Here is a 12,620-nt window from a genome sequence, read left to right as displayed (position 1 = left end):
TCCCCCTGTGCCTGCCAGGAGCAACTTCTGAGCCTGCAGCCAGGAATAACCCCTGAGCACTGCCGGGTGTGACCCAGAAACCACACACACACACACACAAAAAAATAACTGCATTAATTAAACGATCAACAATTTAAATGCTGTATCTCATGTGATTCAATTAAAATTTAAGAAATAAAATTACTGCAATAAACACTACACGTTTTAAATGAGCATTACAGAAAACAAATATGCTCTTATAAATTTACTCTACTCAAAGCACAGTTCTGGCATTTGTCATACATTTGTCTTTTGTGCTGACTTAATGGCACTAATATGCAAAACATGCAGGCCAGTGCTTTGAGCTATCTGCTTACCTTGAGTTCATTTTTTTAAATTCAGCATCAATGTACCCCTCACCCACCATACACACACAATTACACACTACTTTTTGCTTCTCTCTATGTCTTTGTTATCAGTTCCTACATCACTGAGTTTCTTTGAACCACTGTTTAAATAAAAAATATGTTTTGTCTAGGGCCGGAGCAATGGCGCAGCAATAGGTTGTTTGCCTTGCCTACCCAGGATGGACCTCGGTTAGAACCCCAGCATCCCATATGGTCCCCCGAACCAGGAGCGATTTCTGAGCGCATAGTCAGGAGTAGCTCCAGAGCGTCACCTGATGTGACCCCCCAAAAAACAAAAACAAAAAAGTTTGTTTTCTCATTTTATTTTTTATCCTAATAATAGAGGAATTCAACTTAAGACAATTACAAGCAATTTATGGCTTCCTAATAATTGAAAACTTTTTATAGTCGTCTTTGGTTCAAACATCACAGCATTGTACATTATAGATCACCTTTCCTAGATTGTAATGTTTTCAGACAAATAAAATAGTGCCTTATTTTGAAAAGAGAATTTGCACGATGGGATGAGAAAAGGAGAGTCCCACTTGTTTTCCATTAATAATGGAATCAGCTTACCACAAAGAGTTGTGAGTTTAGAGAAATAGCTAAACTGACAACTATCATGACAATAGTAGTGAGTCAGAGAAATAGAATGCCTGTCTCAAATACAGGCAACAGGGGGAGGGAGGGTGGAGAAGAGGAGGGAGATGGAGGGCGTTGGTGGTGGGAATGCTTGCTGCACTGGTGAAGGGGGGTGTTCTTTTTTATAACTAAAACCCAACTACAAGCATGTTTGTAATCATGATGCTTAAATAAAGATTAAAAATATGGCATGAGTATATGTGGTCAAATGCTCAGTAGCACATATGATTATATTGTGAGAAAACTGTCCCCTTGGTAATTAGGAAATCTTACTAACAATTAACTTCATAAAACTCATAATTTTGAACATACATAGGTTAAAAAGTAAGGAAGGAAGCAAATTTTAAAGAAAATGACAGAACACTTTTCATTAACCTCATTTTTGGCTTGAAGAGCAAAGAATAATTGGGCCTTTTTAAATCTGTGCTTGAATGAGTCCAGGAAGGCAACATGTAATCTTGTCATATTGCAGTCACTTTGTGAGTATGCAAACTTACTAGCAATGAGCTTCCTGAATTTTGTTATACTTAGTAGAATATGTATATATGGTGGGGCCAGAATGATAGTACAGTGGGTACATTTGCCTTGCATGCGGCCAACCTCTGTTTGATATCCAGCACCCTATTTGGAATCCCTTGAGCATCTCCAGGAGTCATTCCTGAGTATAGATCCCTAACATCCTCAAGTGTGGGCCCCCTCAAAAGAATATGTATGTGTGAGTGAATATTTGCAAATACCTTTTGAAAATGTAAATTTATATGTATAAATAATTCCCCTTTCTCTTCTATTATAGTTTCTTATATTCCTCAAAAGTCCTGATTTCTTCAAAGGAGCAATTTTTGGCAGTAGTTTGAAGTTCTGGTCAAAAATAAAGGAAAAAAGCATCCTGCATTGTCAATGAATTAAGGACAATAAAGTCTCCAATCAGGTAGGATGTTATATAGTAATATAATAATATAATATATAATTAATATAACATAATACTGATAGCTTGATATAATCTAAAAAGTGGTTATATAACCTACCCTCCAAGTAGCTCTCAACTCCCTTGAAGATTGTGGTGTTTATCATATAGCACCTTGGAGGAAAATGAATACAATAACAGTACAATGTTTGTTTTCCAAATTTAGCTCTTTGTTGCTAAGTACACTTAGTGATTTAATCCCAGGGGTTTAGGCATATGAATTAGCAGATGAACCCTTTGCCATTTTCTCCTAAGACAAACAATTGTCATATAAATTGTTCCCTAGATCTTCTAGATGCATATGAAAATTGAAGGCTATGGTGGCAACACGTTTTCAAAGTATAAAATAATCTCAAGTCACTGATGTAAGAAATAGTTTAGATTTTGGGGGTAAAATGGGATATAATTTATAGTAACTTTTTCACAGTTAAAGTTAATTCATATATATATATATATACATATATATATTCTCTCTATATCCTTTTATATATAGAGAAAGAATTTTAAGGAAGAAAAACAGCATATGTAAGAGACCCTCTATTATTTTTTATTATGTATATCAAACCAAACAAACAACTTTTATTTTCATTGCCAATTAAAATAATACAAGGAAAAAGATGTAATGAAGTTACCCCTTTATTTAGTAAAAAGAAAAATCAGGGACTATCTATCAATCTATCTGCAATTGTATTCCCAATACAATAGTAAAGTACTTGCCCCATATTTGGTATTCTTTATGAAGATACATTTACAGACTTTGAAAAGTGAATGAGAGAAAAAGTATACCTTATATTTTCTTGTGCATTGTCTTTTATAGTTTTACTCATATATATTTTTACCTTATGTGTAAGCAATACATTTTGTGAAGGGGCTGGGAATAAAACCATTAAGTGAAGGCATTGATGAGCCTTTTGCATCCAAGAAAAAATGACTGGCTAAGAAACTGTGATATAATATATATATATATTATATATATATATATATATATATATATATATATATATATATATATATATATATATATAAATAAAACACTACTTAGATATAAGGAAAGGTGAAATGATGCAGTCAGTCATTTCTTTGATGGAAGTTAAGAATGTCATGTGAATTGGAGTCTGTCAAAAGAGGGACAAATAGAGAATGGTATTTGATTTCTCTTAGATTAGATATAAAGAAACATAGTAAGAGGACAACAAATGGCATCAGAATTGAGCTTCTCTAGAGACAAGTGGTGAAAAGGATGATTAGCAGTGGGGCTTGGAAATATTGATGGAGGAAAGTGGGAGCTCTGGTATGGATCAATGTATACTAAGTTATTGCTAACATTACTGGAAGACATGCATGTTCAAATGGGTAAAAACACACATATGGGGCCCGGAGAGAGCACAACGGCGTTTGCCTTGCAAGCAGCCGATCCAGGACCAAAGGTGGTTGGTTCGAATCCCGGTGTCCCATATGGTCCCCGGTGCCTGCCAGGAGCTATTTCTGAGCAGACAGCCAGGAGTAACCCCTGAGCATCGCCGGGTGTGGCCAAAAAAACAAAAAAACAAAAAAAAAAAAAGAAATTCCATACAGCGCTGCATTTGCATTGTTGCACACTGCTTATCAGGGTTTGATCATAAACATTCCCATATATTCTCCCAGCACCACCAGGAGTGATCCCTGAATGGAGTCAGAAATAATCCCTGAGCACATCTGCTTTTGGTGTAGACCACAAAATAAGAGAAGCAGCTCCATTTTGAAGCAACATATTTATTTACATAACTTTCATAGTTGAAATAGTTCATCTGTAAAATTCTTCCTATTTTAGATATGAACTTCTATTTAAGTGACACTAGTCATTTGACTGCCTTGAAGTTCTAAAAACACTTGATTACTACATTCCAAGAAGAATGGAACATGACAAAAAAATAAAAGAGAGTGAAGAGTCTTGCTTGATAGCACAATGGTAGGGCTTTTGCCTTGCATGTGTCCAATTCAGAATGGACCTGGGTTTGATCCCCCGGCATCCCATATGGTCCCTGAAGCCAAGAGCGATGTCTTAGCACATAGCCAGGAGTAACCTCTGAGTGTCACAGGGTGTGGCCCAAAAAAAGGGAGGGAAGGAGGCACTTTCACACGTTACTAATACATACAGAAAATGAAAAAATTAGAAGACAGCTAGGTACCTCTTCTAGTAACTCAGACTGCTAGTAATAAATACATACAAATATCAAAGTAATTAAAAAATAAAACTTGAGTGGCTCCCCTCTATTTGAAATTAGATACTGATCTTCTCAGTGAGAGACTGTGTGTTTGTGTGTGTGTGTGTGTGTGTGTGTGTTTTATTTTTGTGAAAGCTTTCTTATACTAAAATTTACACTTCTTTCTTTAATGATGGCTTCTAATCTATCTTGGGCAAACAAAAGGTAGCAAGAGCAGATTACAGAAAAATAGTGCTATGGAAGGATAAGTAACAATCTTAGAAGCAAGGTATTCTAAAGTTGTGCTTAACTTTATCACCCTATGTTAATATCCTACAAAATGAAGACATAGAAGACAGTTTAAAGAACAAGGGGCACATGCTCTGTGTGATTTGCCTGTGTCCACTACTGGTATTTCAAAGCCCATATAGCATGGCTGGGAATAGGATCTATGAAACAAAAATCAGAATCAAACAAACATAAAGTTCCAAAATGCTATTTTACAAAAAAAAAAAAATACATGTCATGGAAATATCTCAAGGGAATTTTTTAATCTCGATTTAAGTCATTTACGCCTGAATTTATATAGGTAATCATTAATGAGTTACCTGTGTTCCAAATTCCTAGTTCTAGTTTGCCATTAAATACCTCTCCCTTTATGCATATAAACATTTAAATTTTAGCCCTCATTCTTTCTCCCCTTTTAGTATGATACCTTATGTCTCAAAATATTATGCAGGCATTTCTTAGGACTTAAGTTACAAATCAAATTATTGGGCCATTTCACTAGAAATTTTCTAAAGAAACTCATTTTCAAAAATAATCATGGTAGGGTGAGAGAGACAGTACTAGTGTTAAGATGTTTGTCTTGCAAACTTGCTTTGAATATCTGGCACCACATGGGTCCCCTGAGCAGTTTCCCTAGGGATCTGTCTTGAACACAGAGCCAGGAACATGCCCTGAGTGCCACTGGGTGTGACAAAAAAACAAAAAAGATAAAAATAGAAACAGATTTTTCTGTTTCTACAGAAAGATAAAAATAATTGAATAAAATATGTATTGTGAATTCATATTGCTATAAACCATTAAATTATGAAAAGCAAGATATTTATACAATCATAAAGAGTCTCACCATAAAACTTATTAATGTTAAAAAACTGTAGAAAAACCTAGAAAAGACTGATGCAATTACTTAATCTAATTGGTAAAATTAATACCCCACCAAAGATAGAAATGGAAAACTGTCCAAAATGATTGATAAGATGAATTGAGAAATCAATTGACCTTACTACTTTATTTCTATAATACCCTTGCCAGTATACATGTCCTAAATCTAATAAAATTAAAACAAAAAGCTAAAACCTCAAAACAACTTGGCTTGTAATCTTTGAAAATACAAGGTCATTGTGCCCACTGATTTCACAATAGTTCCATGTAAGCACCCAATCAGGGTTAGCTTTTTAACATCCCAGATGGTCCCCTGAGCACCTCTAAGAGTGATCCCTGAGCTAAGAGCCAGGACCAATCCCTGTGAGGGGTGGCTTCAAGCAAAGCAATTACGTTTCAAGGTCTGAAATTCAAAGGTATAGTATGTGGCAACTTTCCAAATTAAAGAAATTAAGGATAATGGAAACAGTGCAATGTAAGATTTTTTGGCTAATCCTTTTAATATAAAATATATGACTGAATAATTTACCAAACTTGAAAAGGTTTGAAGATAAATAACACTATAATAAGGTACTAATGTAGTATGAATATTTCCTGAGGAATTTTCATGTATATATTTAGATTTTTGTTTATAGGAATATAGAATACTTGGGGAAGTGGTGACACTTTATTGGCAACCAATTTTAATATGTTTGAGAACAAAGTAAATCTGAACTACTGGTAAGTTTTGTGATTGAAAATTCACATTGAAAATGAAAAAGATCTCTTAATAACATTTCTCTAGAGAAGTAGTGTAGATAATATTTCAGTTGACAATGATTACCAGTGTCTTCATCTATGTGAAGTAATTTATCTTATTAATACAGTATTATACTGGCAGTAACTCATTTTTTTGAGATGTTTATTTCCCTTACATTTCTCTTATTTTCTTTTTTTTCTGTCAAATATCTAATAAATTGGTAATGTTCTCTGCATTAAATTTAATCAACAAGATGTATAACAGTGAAGTTAAATTATGAAATAAATGTTTAAATTTCTACCAACATTATAATTGAATTGAATCGCCATGAAAATCACAAGAGAAACAAGCTATAAGCATTCCTCACATTCAAAAATTTAAAAATAATAAACAATTTTATAAAACAGCTGTATTATAAACATCTTTATAAACCATGGTGCTAAAAATTTAAAACAATAATGGAAGATTCTTAACTTATAGTGTGTCTAAGTGAAACCAAGGATGTTAATTATACATCCAAATAGAATTATAATCTAAGTCATTTTCTATGAGGGGCAAGGAAAAATTGTGTGATTAAGTAAGTAAATCTGAACAATTCTTATTTACAACAATTTCTTAAATCAACACTTAGAATAATGAAAATCATTCTTTTTTACTTCCCAGAAATCTGAGCATTTATTAGTTAAGACATATCTGTGTCCTCCTGGCCTACACCTGGTTATAAATAGCACTTAGAACAACCCTGGAAACTGAATGGTTTTTCCAAATATAGCTTTTCCTTTTTCTAAAGGATTTAGAAGAATGATCTCCTTTGCTAGAACTCTGCCTCTATTAGTGGACACAGACACTGATGCCAATGACTTTTAGGCCTCCAAATATTTAAACTCTCTTGTCTGAGAATCTGCAGTTTAGAGACATAAAAGCTGAAATATAATATAATGAAATATTTTTGTCCAGCAAAAAGTGGTACTTTAATCTGTCTTTGAAGTCCATTGAATGAATACCCTCAATACCAAATTCCTTGTATGCCTCATTTCTTTTGCTTCTTTAAGAGGTACATTTTCTACAAGCTTTAGCTTGGAGTGCATTTTTAAAGTTATGCTATTTTGTAAGTCACTTCTGAATTTTTCGAAATGATATTTTTGTGCTAAAGATGTGAGAACATTTCCTTTCCATCTTGAAGTGTCTCTGACTACATTTATGACCTTTTACTTTTGAACTATTGTATAATGAGGAGTACAGAAACACAGTCTTCTAAGAGTTATAAATATTGAGGGTAACAAGGTAGAGATAAAGTTGGCATGCTTCAAAGAAGAAAAGTGATAAGAAACATTTTTAATTTATTTAAAAACAAAGTAATGGCCTAGACTTCAAAAAAATGCCTTCCTTACTTTGAATTACAGGTTAAATTTATTTGCTTGCCTTATGCCAAATTAGAGACTATTCAAACTGTATTTTCTATTAACTTCTTAAAGATTTATGAGTGTTTGAAACAACAAAAGAATAGTCTTTATTTGATATGTTTGTTTTTTTTTGTTTTGTTTTGTTTTGTTTTGTTTTTTTGGTTTTTGGGTCACACCTGGCGGTGCTCAGGGGTTACTCCTAGCTGTCTGCTCAGAAATAGCTCCTGGCAGGCACGAGGGACCATGTGGGACACCGGGATTCAAACCAATCACCTTTGGTCCTGGATCGGCTGCTTGCAAGGCAAACGCCGCTGTGCTATCTCTCCGGGCCCTATTTGATATGTTAAAGGTGACAATTAAACTCATTAATTATGATTAACCCTACCCAACAATTTTAAAAAACATTGTAAACTGAGTGCATGTGTATACATATACATGCGCATTTGCTGGCAGCTAGTTTGCTAGCTGGTCATCACTAAAACAAAACTCATATCTGAGAGTGTGGCCAGTGATTGGTAAAATAAGTTAATCTTATTAATGACATATAAAGCAGTGAAACATCTCTTTAGTCCAAGAACTTATGTGGCAGGATAATCAAATCTGATCTGATCTGATCTTAAATCTGATACTTACTTTTGGAATTTTATGGCAAGAACTTATCCTATGTTTTTGTGTACTGTGTAGTCTTTGTGATATGAAAATATTACAATTAATAATGAAAATATTACGATTAAATAAATATTACAATTACTAAAGTGATATTGGAATTGATGGATAAAACTGAAAAGCTTTGATGCTTGGATTAGACTGAGGCCATCTAATCGTCACTCAAATAAATTTGTTTGAAGTGAGAGTGATAGTACAGTGAAAACTATACTTGTCTTGCAAGCAGCTAACCAAAGTTCCATCCTCCGAACCCCCATATGATTCTAATTTCCACCAGGAGTAGTTGCTGAGCGTCACAAGGCATGACCCCAATACAAAGAACAACAAAATTGAATGATCCAGGTATTATGGAATTAGGAAAAGACAATACTAATTAATAATGCCAAGATTAAACAAATATTTATATTATGTCAGTGCAAAAAAAGTCTAAATTCTAACATAAAGAATTTAAGAATTTTAAATTTACTTAATAAATACTAGGCACCTTGCTCATTATATAGAATATATGATGTTATATAGAAAAATAGTCATACAAGTCAGTTAAATTGACAACAACTTTAAATATACACAAAGTATGTAAACAAGCTATACAATGTGCTTTTCTTTTATGACTAAAATGAAGCAAATTGGATTACATAGCCACTATTTCAATTGGAATAATGTTTTGATGCTATGTTGAAACACTGGCTTAGGACCAGAAAGATAACAAAAGAACTTAAAGCTTTGCCTTGCTGTTCAGCCATAGATTTGATTGCCTGCACTGCATATGGTCCTGAGCATAGAAGACATGAATAATAGCCCCTGAGTTCCATTAGCAAAACCCAACTGAAAAAAAGAATAAGAAGTAATTTGAATAAGTGAATGTATTTAACTGTGTGTAGATACGTTTTTAGGTTATTTATTTTAACTCATTCAAAATTGGAAAACATGCACATTTATGTTGAGGTTTTTTAAAGAGCTATTTTTAGACTTCAGCTGTTGTTGCTGCTCTATTTACTTTGACCAAAGAGTAGCATTCTAAAATTCATAACATTTCTGGCTAGAAACCCAGAATCATTCTTAAAATTGTATTTTTAGAACTTCTACCCAAGTCCACACACCCACTCCCAGTTAAGCACACTTTTCTTGATCTATGCCAGTCCTCTTAATATGTGCTTAAGTTTTCAGTTAATATACTGAAGATGCTTCTGGTTTATTTTGAGCAGTGCTATTTTCAAACCTCTTTCAATACTTAGGCAAGTGCACCATGAGATGCTCCACACAACCTTGTACCAAATTTATTAAAATACACATAAATTATATATGCAAAATAATTCATAGATAATTATGGAAAACTGTCACATTGAAATTAGTAATTAGTAATATTGCTGTTAAAATAGAGAACTTTTTTCACAGTTTAGAGCTTTTTTAAGGAGACTAATATTTTTTGTAAATTCTAAAAGAGTTAGACCCCACAGTGTGCTGGTAGTGTCGTCACAAGACTAAACAACTTTAAAAATTAAAGGCATTAAGGCATTAAAGATGACACCATCTCTTGTATGATTAGACTACATATGTGGGAATTTAAATACAGAGATTTTAAAAGAACAAAATTGAAATCAGCAAATAAATAATGGTGTTAGTAGTATGTGAGCCTGGTGATATATGGTGAAACCTGGCTTTGTAGGAATATCACAGACTGTCATACAAAAATGTTTCATAATGTGGGGCTGGAGCAGTGGTGCAAGTGGTAGGGCATTTGCCTTGCACACACTAATCTAGGACAGACCACGGTTTGATTCCCCAGCATCCCATATGGTTCCCCAAACCAGGAGCGATTTCTGAGCACATAGCCAGGAGTAACCCCTGAGCATAATCAGGTGTGGCCCAAAAAGCAAAAAAAAAAAAAAAAAAAAAAAAAAAAAACGGATTCTGTCCCAACCCATAGGACACTTACAACATGGGTACCTCTTGGGGGAGTATGCGAGTGAGACATAAAACAAATGACAAAAAAAAAATCTCATAATGGTATGGGAATTGCAAACATAATTAAAAAGAATAACTGAGTAAACCAGCAATAGAAAATTGAGTATGTTCATTTGCCTCAGAACAAATATTGGAAAATGATGCCTTTTGACATAGCTGGATAAATCACATAGTTTTAAGACTTAATATCGTTAAACCTTTCTTATTTCATAGTTAAAACAGATAGTTATTTCTATATGATAAAATTGTTGATAAATTTAAATTATCAAATTCACATTAGTTTTAGGTGTCATATATCCTGATACAAATGAAACATTTTTGGTATTGTTGCCATTATAAATGATTGGCATTATAAATGCCATCTTAAATGTAGCAAACACTATTTTTTAAACATTTTGTTATACTAAAACTGTCATTGTTAGACATTAGAATAAACTGAAGAGTAGTGTTGATCTTGATTTCACTTTTTGTGTTATTTTAAATATGGAAATGTTAAGAGTATTTAAAAAGAAATTTACCTGTGTTAAAATAGTTCAGAAACTATCTATTTGACATAACACATATATAGTCTTGGTTAATGAGAAGTTGGCATTGAATTTAAATTATCTTTTCACTTTGAATTATTATATTAAAAGAGGTAAAAATAAGATTTAGAAAGTATTGAGTTTGAATTCAGCAGAGTTGTGTGAAATAGTAGGAGTGGCATAAACAGTGGCCAGAAGTTGGATTAATAAAAAAGCAGCTGATGGGCAGGAGAGATAGCATAAAGGTAGGGCATTTGCCTTGCATGCAGAAGGATGGTGGTTCAAATCCCGGCATCCCATATGGTCCCTCGAGCCTGCCAGGAGCGACTTCTGAGCATCGAGCCAGGAGTAACTCCTGAGTGTTGCCAGGCATGACTCAAACAAACAAACAAACAAAAACCAAACAAACAAAAAGAAACAGAAGCAGCTGGAATCTAATCTTGATACATGAACCCAGACACAGCTGCCTGTTGGTTGTGGGCATAGTTTGGAGGGGAAAAACAGTTGGAATTCAGCTGAGTGGTGGAAGTACATCAAGAGCACAGGCTCTCCACTTAAATCCGTGGCTGCATATTTCTTTCAGTCACGGAGTTGCACTACAGTCCTTAATAATAATACCATGCTATGAAATGAAAAAAAAAAACACGGAACCTCACCACACCTTGTGACTGAAGAAACTCGTTCTGGAAACCCAATCAACATTTGCCACCTACATAATATCTGTAAATGGAACTTTATAGAGGAAATGTTAAGGATGTTCAAAGAACTTAAATGATGGAATGGACAGCCCATAAGATGCTAGCGGATATGAGAGTGGAAATATCAAACAGAAATATCAAGGCTGAAAAACATGGTAGGTAGAATGACAACCTTACTGGAAAGCTTCACCAGCAGAGTAACAGCTACTGAGGACAGAATTAGTAATGAGCTATATAACACCTCTATACAACAGAAAAGGCTGGAAAAATCCTCAAAGACAGTGAACAAATTATAATAGAACCCTGAGATAAACTCAATAGAAACAACACAGGAATGTTTGGGGTGAAAGAGACCCAGGAGGGGAAAAAACAATAAAAAATTAGCAGTCAATGGGCCAGAGTGGCAGCACTAGCGGTAAGGCATCTGCTTTGCAAATGCTAACCTACAACGACCTTAGTTTGCTCCCCTGGCGTCCCACATGGCTCCTTAAGCAAGGATCAATTTCTGAGTGTATAGCCAGGAGTAACCCCTGAGCGTCACTGGGTGTGGCCCAAAAAAACAAAACAAAACAAAACAAAAAAATAACAGTCAATGCTATCTAGGGAAATTGAAGAAAGAGAAACATTCTCAAATAGTTTCTATGAAGCTAACATTACCCTGATACCAAAAGAAGACATAGATGCCACAAAAAAGAGAGCCACAGGCTAATATCTTTGATGAACACAAATGCAAAGATCAAGGATGTTGCAAAAAAGAGATATCCTTGATGAAACCAGATGCAAAGTTTCCTTAACAAAATTCTAGCTAATAGAATCCAATAGCTCATAAAGAAGATCATAAACCATGACTAAGTAGGGATCATTTCAGAGATGCAAGGATGGTTAATCATATACAAGTCAATCAATGTAATACACTATATGAATAAAAGAAAATATAAAAATTATGTAATTATATCAATAGATGCAGAGAAAGCATTTGACAAGCTCTAACACTCATTCATGATAAAAACTCTAAACAAGATGTAAATGGAAGGAACTTTTGTTAATATAGTCAAGGCCTTTTACCACAAGCTCATGGCAAATATTATACTCAATGGGTAAAAACTAAAATTTTTTCTCTAAGATTTGACTCAAGACAAGATTGTTCTCTCTTGCCACTTTTATTTAACTTAATAGTGAAAGTAGTTGCTATAGCAATCAGGCAAGAAAAAAATAGCAAAAGCATTCAGATAGGAAAGGAAGAAGTCAAGCTCTCACTATTTGTGGATGGCATGATACTATAT

At 34.0% G+C, this 12,620-nt stretch overlaps 1 protein-coding gene across 1 annotated transcript in view; it reads left to right on the top strand.

Moving 5' to 3' along the window:
- The first annotated feature begins 1,837 nt into the window (after positions 1–1,837).
- PKIA (cAMP-dependent protein kinase inhibitor alpha) overlaps positions 1,838–12,620 on the top strand; it is a 34,537-nt gene continuing 23,754 nt past the window's right edge. Inside the window, exon 1 of the mRNA XM_049782041.1 lies at positions 1,838–1,956. The gene's annotated coding sequence lies outside the window, so the exon portion shown is untranslated. The remainder of the gene's footprint in view (positions 1,957–12,620) is intronic.

The sequence above is a fragment of the Suncus etruscus genome, chromosome 10 (assembly GCF_024139225.1).
Source record: "Suncus etruscus isolate mSunEtr1 chromosome 10, mSunEtr1.pri.cur, whole genome shotgun sequence".
Taxonomy (NCBI): Eukaryota; Metazoa; Chordata; class Mammalia; order Eulipotyphla; family Soricidae; genus Suncus; species Suncus etruscus.
The sequence above is the reverse complement of the archived record's forward strand: the minus strand, read 5'-3'. Positions and strand labels throughout refer to the sequence as shown.